Raw genomic sequence first — 13,545 nt, forward strand, 5'->3', positions numbered from 1 at the left:
AAGAAGAAGAAGACCACACTGTGTGGCCATCTGCAGAGGACATGTGGGTCCCCTCGGGTGGAGGGGGACTGGCAGTCTGCACAAGAGGGAGCTGAAGCAGTCGTCTCTGCCTCAAAAAGGGTACAGCCTAGGGGCACCTGACTGAGCTTCCGACTTCTGCTCAGGTCATGATCTCCCGGTTCGTGAGTTCGAGCCCCGCGTGGGGCTCTCTGCCGTCAGCACGAAGCCCACTTTGAATCCTCTGTCCCCCTCTGTCTTTGCCCCTCCTCCACTTGCTCTCGCTCTCTGAAAAATAACTAAACATTAAAAAAGAGAGAGCACAGTCTAGATATCAAGCACGTGCACTGCCCCCCAAACAAATTCTCTTTCTCTTTTCATTTTAAAGTTTTTGAAAAGGGTGCTCTCTAAAACATTCTCCTAAGGATTTAGACTTTGGGACTGCAAGAACCAGTAAGAACCAGAGAGACCCACTTCTGGTCATTTCCCTGAGTCTGCCACCTCTGGCTCAGGAGCGTCCAGAGCCAGCCTGGTCTGGTCCAGCGGGGAAAGAGGGTGGTAAGGAAAACACATGAATTAATACCTAACCCTATCCAGCCACACACAAAACCATTCCCAACACCACATAGGACACCGTGACTGCACGGACTCCCTTGTGACAGTGAGATCATTAAAAACAACAGGATTAAAATTTTTTTAACATTTATTTATTTTTTGAGAGACAGAGAGTGAGTTGGGGAGGAGCAGAGAGAGAGGGACAGACACAGAATCCGAAGCAGGTTCCAGGCTCTGAGCTGTCAGCACAGAGCCTGACACGGGGCTCGAACTCACAAACTGTGAGATCATGACCTGAGCTGAAGTTGGACGCTTAACTGACTGAGCCACCCAGACACCCCAAAACATCAGGATTTTTTAAAGTACTTTTTCTCCTGCATGGAGGACCAAGGAGGTGACCCAAGAACTTGAAAATAAAGGGGCCGTTGCTTTCTGACAGTAAAATAGAGCAAATCAATTCTCAGTGGATCAGAGCATCCGTGGCCAAAGCCAATGCCAGCGGCACCTTCCCTCCCTTCAGCTGAATTCGTGAATGCAGCTAACATGAGCAAACACACACAATGGAAGAGGGCTGAGCAGACATGGGAGATGTCACACATCCCCAGTCATTCTCACATGTCATCCTATGTAAGAATCACCCAGAAGTCTTGGTTAAAGAATTCACACTCCTGAACTCCGTCTCCGAGAGCCTTCTCTGGTGGTTTCGGGGGAGGGCAATGCTGGGGGTCCAGAACACACTGAGCACCCCCTTCCGCAGTCTCTGGACTTGGGCGATGGGAGGCTGCCCCTGAGCAGGACTGTACCTCTTGTTGGAGGAGTGGAGTTCCTTCTGGAAGGGTGCGGGCCAGCTCTGCCCTGTCACTTCACCCGAGAGCTAGCCCCCTGTCCTGTATGGTGACCCCGGACCTCAGTGCCCCTAGGGGTTGCTTGCCTGCCGGCTGTCTTTTCTTCATTTTAAGCTGAAAGTCACCAGGAAAGAGAAATGACACAGCTGAGGCCACACATCTGCAACTGGGCTGTGGCCCTGGCGCTGTGACGGGGACCTTACACGGCAGCTTATGAAGCAGCACTTCGACCAAGCTCCCGACCTCATCCGCAGCCTGCTGTCGCCGAGGCCCTCAGCCTGGAGACCAGAGGTGGACTGGATTCGGATTCTGCCCCACGGGTAAGTCGCCGGGACCATAGCCACAGCTGAGAATCAGCCTTGCATTTGACAAGTCACACTGAAGACCAACTGGATGTTCCTTTTTTTTTTTTTTAATGTTTATTTTTTTATTTTGAGAGAGAGAATCCTAAGCAGGATCTGCACTGTCTGCACTGTCAGTGCAGAGCCCAACGTGGGACTTGATCTCATGAACCGTGAGATGGTGACCTGAGCTGAAATCAAGGGTTAGATGCTAAACCAGCTGGGCTCCCCAGGCACCCCCTGATTCTCCTTGTAAATGACACATACAGACATTTGGAGGCACTGAATGGGGACCCCGCTGGAGAAGGCTCACCTGTGCCAGGCGGCCAGATGGCGTGTGGGGTGAGCCGGGGCAGATGGAAGGGAGCTGCTGGGTGGGGCAGGCCACCGGGCAGAGGACAGCATTTGGAGGAGGCATAGGGAGGGGATGGGAGAGAATCCATCATGGCGCCTCCGAGTGGGGCGGGGGGGCGGGTTGCTGGCTGGAGCAGGTAAGATAGAAAAGTAAGCAGGTGAGAAGCAAATAGAACGTGAATGACCAGGGTGATTTCTGGTCTTTATAAAAGCAGTTCCTTCCCTGTGAGACAGTGTGGCTCCACGAGGCCACCCAGCATGGCCCGTTGGCCACCTTCTGACCCCATACATTGACTCTCACTCAGGATAGGTAGATCCTCCCCCAAGAGGGGCTGGCTGCCCAGTGTGTGCATTTCAGGCTGGCTGAGGTCAGACACTGGTTTCAAACCCTGGCACTGTCATTGGTGAAACGGAATCATGAGGAGTGGCTGAAATTCTCCAGGTCTCAGCTGCCTTCTAGCGTGGACACCGGGCCTCCCGTGGGTCACTGGCACGATCACAGGACGCCGGGTAGAGAGAGGCAGGAGCGCCCTGCTCAGCAGGCTCTGATGACGCCCAGCCTGTTATGACAGCACTGGGACAGCATCTGACAACAGTCAGGGTTCCTTCACGGGTGCTCCCCAGGCCCCCGGCACCGAGAAGGTGGAGAGGGAAGGGAAGCGTCTTTCCATCTTTACAGAGTAACAGTGACAACAGCCGACACAGAGTCACAGGTGGGAGCGGCAGGACGACTGTCCCCAGGTATCATCCAAACACCGAGGTCCTGGGCTTGGGAAAGGAGCCTGTGGCCCAGTCCTCAGAACCCGGGTGTTTTGGGCTGGTTGTTCATATGCTTTAAACTCACAATTTCCCCTTGGTGTGGGCGATGTAGCCATGAAGCTTGACCCTTTCCCAAGTGAGCTTGACTTCTAGGTGTGAAATGTCTTTCCTCCTCCCAAATCTTAAGGAAGACGTGGTTAAAGGAAAACCACATATGTTCTTGTCTTTATATACCCTAGACGAGTGGCATTACCTGGGGAATATAGTAACTAAGTCCCGTTTTATCAAGAAAGAGTTTGGGAGGATAAATGAATTTCCGGGCACCATGTTGGTTTTGCTCATTGGCAGCACACAAAAGGCACCCAAAGCGAAAGGGAGAAGTACTTGAGATGGGCGAGTTTGTGGCCAATATTTTTGGAATGTATCATCTGCAACACCAATTATATGAAGTATAATAAATATACAAATTTAAAATGTTCTTATTTATAAGGGAAACGTCATCACATACATGCTATAGACTAAGAACATGTGTCTCCCCCGCCCTGAAAATCGGCATGTTGAGATCCTAAATCTCAAGGGGATGCTGGAGGTGGGCTGTTTGGGAGGTGAGCAGGTCATGAAGGTCGGGCCCCATGAACAGGATTTGTGGAAGAGATCCCGCAGAGCCCCCTGACCTCTGCCCCCGGGGCCAGGACACAGGGAGGAGACGGCCAGCTATGAACCGGGAAGCAGGACCTCCTAGACTCCGCAGGCGCCTTGATCTCAGCCTTCCCAGCCTCCAGAGCAGTGAGAAGTGTTTGTTGTTTGAGCCACTCAGTCTACGGTATTTGTGTTGTAGTCACCTACACGGACCAAGGCTACGGCACTCATTTTTTTTTAAGTTTTAAGAGGGCTCACCATGTGCCCGGTACCTTGGTGGCACTTCCTGAATGCGATTTCCTTAGATTCTGGGCATGATATTGGGAGTCGGGGGTATAGCCCGCTTTACACTTGAGGCACAGAGGTTGAGGGTGGTGTTCAGAGCCGCACGGTGGTCAGAAGGTGAGCCAGGAACAGGGAGAGGGGACAGAGTGGGGTCCATGTGCACAGCACGTCCTCCAGCTGAGTCTCTGGGCTGGGCACCACAGGGCACCACCACCAAGCAGGGTGAGATTCGGGAGGTGGGGCGACGGGCTGGGCCAGCACCCCTGCCCCAGAGTCAGAGCGAGTGGAGTCATGCCCAGGCCTGAGCCCTAGAGACTGTGCTCCCAGATGGCTCCGCATGGCGGGAAGCCAGGGTTTCCACATTTCTACGGTGACTCCTGGGCCGCAGGGGGAGAGCCAGTGGGTCTTAGGAAGGGCACAGGATCACCTGTCCTATCTGGGACTTGGGCCAGTGGCTGAGACACAGGATGAAGGGCTAGGGGAGCGGGTGGGAATGGGACTCAGTGAGACGACACTGAATGGGTCCTGACCCTTCCTCGGCCAGGGCGAGCAGCCAGGGTGCCTGGGGTGAGGGGCCCAGACCCTCCCGCGCCCCCCCAGGACTGGTTCCACCAGCAGGAATCTGGGTGGTGTGTTTGCTTGCTGAGTGATTCACATTCTTTTCTTGCCTTCTTTTCTCCCTAACCACTTGGGGAAACACTTCTCTCCTTCCCCCTGGGCAGCCTGCGGTCACCCAGGACCTGGCCTGGTTTTTCCAGTTGGACCAGAAACACCTGCTGAATTTGTTAACCCCTGGGGCTCCTGAGTATCCTCCTTTGGGCCTGGAGGAGAGGGTCTTCCCTTGCAGAAAATTCCTTGGCTGCCCCTGGAAATGTCAGACAAAGGCCCTCACTGGATAGCCGGTATTCACTGCTTATGCCTTCTGGTGAGGACTGGAGTTTCTAGGAAATCCAGGTTCGGGTTCGAGGCCCCCAGGATCGAACCCTCAGTGACTGAGGCCCCTGCGTTGGCCAATGTCTACCGTTATCTCACAGGGACTTGTGACCTGCTGGTCCTACTTCACTGCCCCAGCCGTCCCCAGGGCATGATGGATCTGAAGGGGGTTTAGGAAGAGAAGAAAGCGCTAAGCCAACGTACAGAATCAAACTCAAAATCACAACCTTGACCAGCGGCCCCAGTAACGAGGCAGGTGGGACCGGGTTTTCGTTGGCATCAGCACATCCAAGCTCTTGCCCGGAGTCAGCTGTGGGGAAACAAACAGGATCTTTTTGCAAGGGCCTGGGCATCGGCATCTCATGCAGCTGGAGGAGGGTGATGCAAATTTGCAGGGGGCTCCAGTGGGGCTGAGGCTTATCTGATGTAGGAGGAGCCTCTTTAAGAAGTCAGATACCGCGGCGTCTGGGTGGTTAAGTGTCCCAGTCCTGATTTTGGCTCAGGTCACGATCCCAGGGGTTTGGGATTCTGCCCTACGTTGGGCTCTGCACCGATTAAGATTCTCTGTCTCTCTGCCCCTCTCCTGCTTGTACGAGTGCTCTCTCTCTCTCTCAAAAAAAAAAAAATAAGATAAAGAATTACAACTGCAAATCAGAAGCAGATATCTATTTAAAATGAGAGGAGAAACCACAGTAAATCACAAGTGTTAAAAAGTTAACAGCCCCCCAATATTGCAAATCTAGAAAAACAAGGTAAGAGTTTCATTAATCCTCTGATAACATTTTGGGGGTGCATACACTTTGCTTACTTCTTATAAGCACAATTTAAAACCAGCGTTCCTCTCGAGGGCACTGACGAGCCCTTCTCCCTCCTCTCAGCAAGGTGGCTTCCGGCTCTGTCTGTCGGGAAGCCACACCACTGGGCTGGGTGCTGGGGATCCTAAGAGTGCCCCACGCAGCGCCGTGGGTGGTCGGGGTGTCCCGGAAAGCCGCTCCCACAGCTCACAGGTAACAACGAACTGCCTTCACATGACGGCAGACAACGTAAAAATGACTCACCCCAACCGAGAGGTACCCTCAGCTCGGCTCCAACCCCCCCACCCCCACCCAGTGCCATCCAAATACGCCCCATGTGGCTGGTGCCTCACCACCAGGACTGGAATAAAGGAATCAAGGAATCTTGTGAGTAGAGAGAGCCTGTGGCCCTCATACCTGCAGTGGAAATATTTTACTTTGCGCATTTTGCAAACGCTGCGACCTCCCAGGGCTCCGGGTAAACCCCGCTCTGCGCTCCCCAGGGTGGGTTCTAGAACACAGCCCGCCTGGCCTTTGCAAGGCTGAGAAGTGTGGAGCTCGTTGCCAGAGGACAGACGCCGAGCCAGCACGGCCCCTCCGAGCCCTTCTGGTGTCTGCTTCTGCGGGTGACGGGTGACGGGAGACAGGACCAAGCGCAAGACCCCGCCCCTAGCGCGCCGTCTGTGATGACAAGTCTCTGGGTCTGGATTTCTCTGCAGCCTCATCCAGCTACTTCAGAAGAAAGGGACTCCTCTCCTTCCCCCAATTACAGGGGAGGAGCAGCAGGCAGGTTCCCCCCCCCCCCCCCCCCACAGGGCTGCGGCCTGACCAGTTGGAGAGATGACACCATGGTCACCCAGTTGAGAAAGAAACGCATCCGGGGGGAGGGGACTGGCTCAGGCTTGGACCAGGCACATCCAGTGCAGACGCGAGGCCCTAGTGGAGACAGCAGAGAAGGAGGGGACTGAAAACTTGAATTTGGACCTGGGGAGGGGGGCCGGGGGGAGGTGGATGTGTGGGCGTCATTCGTGTTCAGAAGCGGAGACAGAATCTGAAGCCTGAGGCCGGATAGGGGCGGGTCGGGGGGGGTGGTGTCACCGAGGGTCCAGCCAGGGGCTGCAGAGAACGCCGGAACGAAGCTGGAGGCAGAGGGGGCACCAGGCGAGGGTGGTGTTCTGAACTAAGCCGTGCACCCAGCTCCCCAGATTTGCATGTCGAAGCCTCGGCCCCCGGAGCGGCAGCAGGTGTATTTGGAGACGGGGCCTCAAAGGAGGTGATCAGCGAGCCTGAGGGTGTTAGGTGGCCCTAGTCCAGGCTGACTGGTGTCGGAGGAGGAGACGCAGATACAAAGCGGCACCAGGGGTGCAGGTGCGTGCACGGAGGGACCACCACGTGAGGGCACACGGAGAGGGGGGCTGTCTGCGCGCCATGGAGAGAGGCCACGGGAGACCCCAGCCCTGCCCACGCCTCGACCTTGGACCTCCAGCCTCCAGGCCGTAAGGGAATAGGCTCCTGTTCTTTGAGCCGCCCAGGCCGCCAGGCTCTGTGCCGCAGCCCCAGCAGACCCCGCGGGGTAGGGGCAAGGACCCCTGCAGGAAGCGTGCCTCGTGGGGCGGGGCGGTGATCAGTCTCGGGCTCTGCGTCCAGGGCCGCTGGGGCCGAGTCAGGTGATGGCTGGCAATGTCCTTCCCAGCTCGCGGTTTGAATTTTTGTATGATAATAAATGAGCAAATAAACATTTGAAATAGTTCAAATGTTGCAGAAAAAGCATATATATAAAGAAGAAAATAAAAGCTGCCTTGAATTTTTCTTGTTGTCTTGAACACAAGGCAGCAACATGAAGTATGTAAGGAGAACACAGAACACAGTCTGAAAACCAAAGCCACACCTTTCAGGGGGCAGACCTTGGACCACAGTCCTCAGGCAGCCACAGCCCAAGCAAGCGAGACAGGCTCCTGGCCTGAGGCCAGCAGGGGCCTGGGGGTGGGGTCGGGGGGTGGGGCATGGACACCCTGGGGCATTTGGAGAGATGAGGAACTGGAATCAGACTCTGGGGCTTGAAGCACAGGCAGGAACAAATCCCTACAGAGCTCCATCCCAGGGTGTTCTCACAGGCCTGGCCCCAGGAGGACGTGGACAAGGGAGCTACAGCAGGCACAGGAGAAAGCCAGCTGCTGGGCCTGGATTCCCAGGGAGGGCAGGGCAGGAGCCTTGAATACCGAGGTTAGACCTGGCTCTGGAGCAGAGGGCGAGGAGGAGGGAGCCATAGGGACCCATAGAACGGGGGCCAGTGAGCTCTCCGAGAAGGGGCTGGACACCAAAACCCCGTTATAAACCCGAATACTGGGAGGCATGCAGGAGAACTGAGCTTTAGGAGATGAACTTTCTCTGAGCAAATTCAGTTTCCAGCAGGCCTGATGTGGGCTCTTTAACAGGCCTGTGGGTGCTCGCAGCCGCCTCTGGAGGGGGAGCTTCTATTTTTCCTTTTGGATTTTGTGCTGTCCCCGGAGGGGTGCAGAAAAGACTATTTGTAACAACTTTTGAAAATCTAGTTTGATTTATTCATAGCTGTGTATTTTATTTTTTTTAAATTTGTGTGTGTGTGTGTGTGTGTGTGTGTGTGTGTGTGTGAGTGTAAAAGAGAGAGAGGCAGAGGCACCCGGGTGCCTCACTCGGTTAAGCATTCTACTTGGGCTCAGGTCCTGATCTCATGATTCCTGGGTTCGAGCCCCGCATCGGGCTCCGTGCTGACAGCTCAGAGCCTGGAGCCTGCTTTGGATTCTGCATCTCTCTCTCTGACCCTCCCTTGCTCACACTGTCTCTCTCTATCAAAAATAAATTTAAAAAAAAATTTAAAAGATTAAAAACAAAAAGAGAGAGAGAGAGAGACAGAGAGAATCCCAAGCTGACTCTGGGCTATCTGCTCGGAGCCGGATGTGGGGCTCGATCTCCCAAACCTCAAGAGCATGACCTGAGCCAAAATCAAGAGTTGGATGCTTAACTGGCTGAGCCTGCCAAGTGCCCCCCCCTTTCCCCCAGATTGTACATTTTAAGACCTATTTTTTTTTCTTGGGCTTAGTGTTCAGTTCACTTATTCTAATATAAATCTGGAGAATTTTGATAATCACTTATGGGGGAAGAGGGAGCTTCCAAAACTGTTTATTAAATGTCCTTAAACACTATGAATTGCATTTCTTATTTTAAAATATTTTTATTTTTGCTTCAAGCACTTTAGTTGTCTAACAAAGAAGACCTTTTGAAGCATTATTCAATTATAACAACCTAAACTTACAAAGGCAGTAATTTGCAAACTGTCTCAAACATTTTAGTGCTGTTTTAAAAACTTACTAAAATTCTTTCAACTTAATGTCAATGATCCAAATCAATGACTCAGAAACACATTACAGGGGTGCCCGGGTGGCTCAGTTGGTTGAGCATCTGCTGCTTGATTTTGGCTCAGGTCATGGTCCCAGGGCCGTGGGATCGAGCCCCACCTCAGGCTCTGTGCTGAGTGTGGAAACCACTTGGAATTCTCTCTCCTCCTCCCTGGGCCCCTCTCCCCTGCTCGCACTCTGTCTCCCAAAAAACAAAACAAAACAAAACAAAAAACCCCCAAAACAAAATTTGTTACATTGAAATCACAAGTTCATATTGTTATGTTCTCGAAGAGGCCGCATTCTCTGAAATATTGCAAATACTTTAATCACCAAGGGCCACAGGTTATAACATAACTGGATACAAACATGTCTGCGCTCTCGCCTTTCATCACCCTGCTGGGCGGTGTGGTGGAATCCAGGCCTCATTTACTCAATTTGCAAGGTCTTCAAGAAAAAGGGGGCACATTTATGACTATGGAGGGGCCCCAAGGCCTTGGAAGGGACTCACATGCTCAAAGGACTTACAGATTAAGCTGTATTTATTTCATGGGAAACTCAACTCTTACCTTTGTTTCTCTTCAAAGCCTTTCCAGGCGTTTAAAGAGACCTGCCTGGACTCTTATTCTACCATGAAAAGGAATGAAACGTTGGCAGGCTATGACGGTGGGGGTGGGGGTGGGGCGCGGCAACATGATGCTGAGCAAAAGAAGATTCGTATTCGTATTGTATGATCCCGCCTGTGGGAAATGCCCAGAGCGGGCAAACCTTGGCACCAGCCTGCACATCAGTGGCTGCCTGGAGGTGGGTGTAGGATCGACAGCTAAAGGGTGATGGAAAGTTCCAAAACTGACCTTAGCAATGGCTACACAAGGCTGTCACTACAGGAGCGCCACTGAAATTTACCTTTCAAATGGGTGGCTCTATGGTACTCGAATCACATCTCAACAAAGCTGCTGCAAAAAATCACCTACCACCCAACTCAACAGTCTGATATTCCAGCCAAGTTCGGATGAGTCGCCAGATGCTGAGGTCCCTGACTGACCAGAGCCCATCACCAGGGACTTCCACTCTGCCTGTGACATCTGAGTAGCCACTGAGCTCCAAGCACTCGAAAGACAACAAGGTCTGAGGTGGAATGTTGCGATCACACCTCGGGACATTAGGGATGGTGGCCGTGCTACAGGCGACCAGAGAGGGAAACAGATGGCTGATGAAAGGACAAAAATTAGCAGACACCAAACCTTTCGTCACCAATAGAGGAGAGAACATTCTCCCAGTGACAATGACCATCATGCCAACATCTTGTTCTCACCAACAGCAAAATCCAAAGCAAGAGTGAAAATAAGGGTATTTCCAGACAAGAAAAGATTCATAGGACGTTCCTTGTACCGTCTCTCTTTCAAAGAATATTAACAGATAAACTTAAACAATAAACTGAGACCAGCGTCCGGCAGGTGTTTAGCCCTGCCTTGGGCTCTGTGCTGACAGCCCTGAGCCTGCGTGGGATATCTCTCTTTCTCCCTCTCTCTCTACCCTTCCCACTGTGTCTCTGTCTCTCTCAAAATAAAGAAATAAACTTAAACCAAAAAAAGAAGTAATGAAGAGCACAGAAATGGGCAAAACAACAGGAAATGAGCTTGTCCATTGACCAGAAGTGCAGCAGAAGGAGTGACACAGGGTGTCTATGCTCCGACCCCCCCCCCCCCCCCCCCCCCCCCCCCCCCCCCCCCCGCCGCCGCCGCCCCGTACCAGTGGCTCTTCCACCATCCACGGCCAAAGGGGCTTTGCAGGTGGGATTAAGGGAAGAGCCTTGAGATGGGGAGATTATTCTGGATCGTCCAGGTAAGCCCTGCCTCATCATAAGAGAACCTTCCCGGGTCAGGATCAGACAGAGGTGGAACCAACGGAGAAGGCTCAGAGAGAAGCAGTGTGGCTGCTGTGAGGAGGGAGGAGGGGCTGAGAGCCAGGGAGCACGGTCGGCCCTGGGGAAGCTGGCAGATTCTCCCCTAGAGCCTCTCAAAGGGACACGGCCCTTTGGACATGTTGGTGTTAGCTTGGTGAGATCTGAGTCTGACTTCTGATCTCCAGAACTGTACTATCATAAATTTGTTTCATTTAATCCACCAAGTTTTTGGTAATTGTTACAACAGGAATAGAGAAAAACTAAGAAAAAAGCTCATATGGGCACAGTGCACATGCACATGCCTTTTTGGGGGGAGGGGCTTAAAATAGGAAACACCAGAATTGTAGGTGATAATAGCGGTCATTACAAGTGTCTGAGTCTCCTGCAGAAAAATAGAAATGTTGATTTCCTTTATATTTTAAGAGTCTCATGCTCTACCAACTGAGCTAGCTGGGCACCCTTTATATTTTAAAGAAAATATATGATATGATGTGCATGTTAAAGACGGATGGGTACCTAGAAGAGTAGAAATTACGGGAAGCGGAGCCATCAGGGAGCAAGGCAGAGAGAGAGCAGCGGGTAGAGCAGAGAGTGAAGGAGAGACCCCCCTTCTGCTGGGGACCGATGCCGGCTATCGGTGTCATGGTGGAGATGTGGGCAGAGGGTGACAGAGAGCTGGGATTCCTGGCCTCCCAAAGGTCCTTCTAGCCGGCCTAAGAATCAGGATGACACGAGATAGATTACATGGAGAAAATCAAATTTGACAGTGTGTGTATGGTGAATCCACATGGATATGGGCATCCCAAAGACAGGCAGGCAACAGGAGACATACATGTGACCTAGGGCTAAGGAGAAAGTGCAGGGCGTCTGGGACCTTGGAGGGAAGGAATGCACCTCCCAGGGCGGTAGGAGGAGCAGGGGTTCAGGTCACCTGCACAGCTAAACCGACTAAGCGTCTGATTCTTTATTTCAGCTCAGATCGTGATCTCACGGTTCGTGAGATAACCAGGCTCTGCACTGGGCGGGGAGCCTGCCTGGGATTCTCTTTTCCTCTCTCTGCCCCTCCCCTGCTGTCTCTCTCTCTCTCTCTCTCTCTGTCTCTCTCTCTCTCTCTCTCTCTCTTTCAAAATAAGTAAACATTTAAAAAAAGAAGAGAAGATGTTTGGTAATTAGATGTTTGTCCTGCTATACAGATAAAATTTGTCTCTGCTAATAACCCTTAGTTTGGAAAGACCCACAATTTAGATTCCTCTATGTAGTTAAGAGAGGGGCAAAAGCTTCTCTTGAGCCCACAGAGTCTCAGTTGCCTTAGCTAAAAATAACCCACATGCCCAAGTGACGTATTCTTGGGGGAGGTGTGGTTTCCAACCCCTTCACCCCTGACCAAAAGAAATACTGAATGGTTATATTCATTAGGTCCACACAACCAACAATACAGGTTTTGAGGTCTCTCTCTGGTCATCTACACGTACAGATGTCTCTCTGTACCCCTGAAAAATTGTAAATACGACGCAGTGCCCCCTGTAAATGTGCAGAGGTTCCCCAGGGTGCCTTGACACAGTTTGGGAACCATCTCCTCACAGTCCTGGGTAATCCCGTTTCTTCACCTGCGCGCCACTCAAGAGGTGTACCTGTGAGGAGAGTGACCTCATGACATCTTGGGGGTGCCGTCAACAGAGCGGGCACGGTCTCCATGGACCCAGCAGCAAGGCAGCCCCTGATGGGATGAGGTCACTCTCGGGTCTGGTCCCCCAGCAGCGTTGGACGGGGTGGGCCTTGAGCAGAGACACAGCGGGGCGGGGTGGGGGGGTTCAGTCACAGAAAGTGACTGGGCGTCTGGGACCACGGAAGGCACGGTTGCGGTTCACGGCCACGCTGAAGTCTGGCTGGTGGAGCTCGAGTCACAGGACCGGTGGAAAGAGCTGGGTGGGGATTTTGAGGGAGGGCACCGGAAGGATCTTTGGGCCCTCTGTGGATACTGTCCACTGGAAGGCTGACGGATCATTCAGGAATGTCCTGCGCTGAGAACTCAGGCCATCTGCCTGGGAGCAGATGCCGAGAGTAGAAGAGTCACACTCGTGAACACAGTGAGAGCGTGTCTTTTCCTTAGACGGGGGTGTATGCACTGCATGTGTACATGCATATCTATGGGTGCATACACATGCATGCGTGTGTGCACACCGCATGTGTACATGCATATATGTGTGTGCAAACGTGTGCATGTGTGTGTGCACCGCATGTGTACATGCATACCTGTGTGTATACATGTGCACATGTGTGTGCCCACTACATGTGTGCATGCATATCTGTGTGTGCATGTATTGCATGTGTGCACTGCATGTATACGTGCATATCTGTGTGTGCGTACATGTGCATGTGTGTGCAACACATGTGTACATGCATATCTGTGTTGCACACATGTGCGTGTGTGCGCACTGCATGTGTACATGCATAGCTGTGTGTGCATACACGTGCATGCGTGTGTGCACATGTGTGCCCAAGCATGTGTTTGTATGTCCATGGGAGCATGTGAGTGCACGTGTGTTCACACATGTATTCCCATGTGTGCAAGACTTGCATGCATGTACATGTATGTCTCTGTGTGCATGTGTGGCTGTGTGTGTGCATGTATGTGTTTGTGTGTGTATGTGCATGCATGTGTGTGTGTGCGTCGTGTGCATCGTGTGTGTGTGTGTGTGTGTGTGTGTGTGTGTGGTTTCTGCCCTCAAACCAGCTCATCTCACTAATAGATGCATTTCTGAT

The sequence above is a fragment of the Suricata suricatta genome, chromosome 5 (genome assembly GCF_006229205.1).
Source record: "Suricata suricatta isolate VVHF042 chromosome 5, meerkat_22Aug2017_6uvM2_HiC, whole genome shotgun sequence".
Taxonomy (NCBI): domain Eukaryota; kingdom Metazoa; phylum Chordata; class Mammalia; order Carnivora; family Herpestidae; genus Suricata; species Suricata suricatta.